Genomic DNA, 2,844 nt, shown 5'->3' with positions numbered 1-2,844 from the left:
GATTCAGCAAACGACTGCTGGAGCCACATCTCAATCTCCACTCGCCCGATTTGTTTCCGTTTCATTCATAAACTGTTATATATGTCTGAGTAAACCTATGGGAGACACAAACAAGAAATTTGAAATGTATGCACAAATAACCCGCACATAGGAGAAAAAAGCTTATGACGACGTTTCGGTCCGATTTGGACCATTACACTAGTGTGACTAGTCAATAGTCCAAGTTAGACCGAAACATCATAAGCTTCTTTCTCCGACGTGCGGATTGTGTATTGTTCTAGTCACGGTATTGTGTCTTTTTGTTTTTTGAAATATTTCAATCCAGATATATTTTCTTTCGTTTCTTCAGCTGAAGAGGATGTTAAGTGATGTGTAGTGAAGAAAAGGTCGCCTTTTTCATGTTTTTATCGTGTTTATTGTTTACAGACTGTCTCCTTTGTAATTTTTGCCTCTAAACCTTTTCTTTACAAGTTTGATAGGGGAGGCCTATTTACCGCTCCTTTCCCACGAAACTCCCGCTTCCCACTATCCCATAAAACTCCTCCCTACAGGGTGACCTTTTGCGCAGTCGGCTCACAACCGATTAGTCTCAGGTTCGTATCCTGGGCAGGTTAAGACATATGGGTGAGTCTCATCACACCCACTGCCCCTGTTAACCTAAAGTAAAAAGGTACCTGGGAGTTAGTCGATCATTGTGGGTCGCATTCTGAGGAATGGTCAAGTACTATAAATTACTGAGCAACTCCAATGTCTCTCAAATGACCTAATGATGCACTAGATGTGCCCAAAGTACACGACAAACGAATCATGAGAGCCGGAACGCTAAACTTAAAACCTCCAGGTAAACCCACTTTCCCACAAAACTTCTCCCTACCCACTTTCCCACAAAACTCCTCCCTACCCACTTTCCCACAAAACTCCTCCCTACCCACTTTCCACTCCCATAACCCCCTCCTCCACCCCCCTCTCTCTCCCCTACCATCCTCACACCCCCTTCTCCCCACCATACCCCCTCCACCAGCGCCCTCAAACGATCATTCACCCATTATCCGGCGAGAGTTCTCGAGAGCGAGTCGGGAAATCGTGTTTATAGCACTGCTCTCGCCCGCTCAAAGGCCACAACACAGCCTTGATCATTAAAAAAGTGAAGGCTTGAGAGAGGAAGGACATTACCTGGCCGCCGGGGGCACTCTGGGGGCTCGATACACCTGTAATGACTGTGAGGTGAGGTGGAACTAAGGTGAGCCCTGCTAAGTGGTCAGGTAGAATTGGTGGCAGCGGTGGGATTGCCTTAATTTTTGTAGGCGAGAGGAAAGTGGAGGCTCGCAAAACGAGGTTAATTGGCCTATGAGATGGGAGATGCGGAAGAGAATGAAGGGGAAGAGAGAGAGAGAGAGAGAGAAAAGGAGGATTAACAAGGAGGGATCGATCGAAGCGGGCAGAGGAAAAACAAGGAATAGAGGGAAAGAAAACGTAAAGGATGGCGAGGAAGGGAATAAACCTGGAAATTCTAGCTGGTATGCACATTGTAAGCAAGAAGAAATGTGAAAAATTTATACAATATTTTCGTTTACAAGTTTGCATTATTATTATAAATGCAACAAAGTGAATACGAAAATGTTAACAGTACCAGCTAACAGCTAACAATTACGGCGAACAGCTAACCATTAACAGTCAACAGCAGCAGTTAAAGTTAACTGTTAACAATTAACAGTAACATCCAACCATTAACAGTTAACAGTAGTAAACGGCTATCAGTTAACACAAGGAACTAACGGTCATCACGTAACAGTTAACCATAAACAATTAACAGTAAAATCCAACCATTAACAGTAGCAGTAGAAAAAATTAAGACACATGTGCAACATCTGGGTATCTTTATTGTAGACGTTTTGCCAACCAGTGGCTTTATTGATAAAGCTACTGGATGGCGAAACGTCTACAATAAAGATACCCAGATGTTGCACATGTGTCTCAATTTTTCAAGTTGTCGGTACTGTATACCGTTCATGTACAACAGTAGCAGCAGTTAACGGCATACACTTAACAGAAGCAACTAAGAATCAAGAGTAAGAGCGTGCCACTAACAGCTAGACAGTATGGAAATAAATGGTATAAAATACCGACACAATGGAAATATAAACACAAATGCCTGACCTCAACATTCTGAACATGACTATAAATACTCTCGTACCTTCCAACCCCAGGTAGATCCGTGTGTGACTTGAAAAAGCCCACTGTGTGGGTGAAACGTTGTCAATAAAGGATCACATTATACTGCATTTGTGTTTATATTTCCATTCCAGCTAGACAGTCAGCAACGCTGATCATTAACCCCCAGCGTCAGCACGACAGCGTAGCTGAATTAATAATTCCACATAATTCAATGATTTTCTCCTGGTGTAATTAACAGACAGTGACACGCGATAAACACTCGACTGGCAGTCCAGTCCACCAACATCAAAGCTTATAAATCGTCGCTGCTGATTACCCAAATAACCAACTGTGGTCATCTGCATTATTGTATATATGTACAAAATACTTGGATTAAATGCTCTGATTTCTCGAATGTTTTTTTTTTTTTTCAGGTGGTTCGTTTTTTGTTTCAAATTGTTTAGTTCTCGTTAGCTTAATTAGAACGTAATATTTTTTTTTTATCAATGCGCTTGCTGAATTTTGTGAGTTTTATTGATATGTACAGGGAATGGGATTTTGGTGTGTGTGTGTGTGTGTGTGTGTGTGTGTGTGTGTGTGTAGTGTGTGTAGTATGTGTGTGTGTGTGTGTGTGTGTGTGTGTGTGTGTGTGTGTGTGTGTGTGTGTGTGTGTGTGTGTGTGTGTGTGTG

General features: G+C 42.3%; 1 protein-coding gene across 1 annotated transcript in view; it reads left to right on the top strand.

Moving 5' to 3' along the window:
• Positions 1–1,066: 1,066 nt before the first annotated feature.
• LOC128699953 (glutamate receptor ionotropic, delta-1-like) overlaps positions 1,067–2,844 on the top strand; it is a 45,522-nt gene continuing 43,744 nt past the window's right edge. The window contains exon 1 of the mRNA XM_070098688.1: positions 1,067–1,224. The gene's annotated coding sequence lies outside the window, so the exon portion shown is untranslated. The remainder of the gene's footprint in view (positions 1,225–2,844) is intronic.

This window comes from Cherax quadricarinatus, chromosome 64 (assembly GCF_038502225.1).
Source record: "Cherax quadricarinatus isolate ZL_2023a chromosome 64, ASM3850222v1, whole genome shotgun sequence".
NCBI lineage: Eukaryota > Metazoa > Arthropoda > Malacostraca > Decapoda > Parastacidae > Cherax > Cherax quadricarinatus.
Note: the sequence above shows the minus strand (reverse complement) of the source record. Positions and strands in the feature narration are given on the sequence as shown.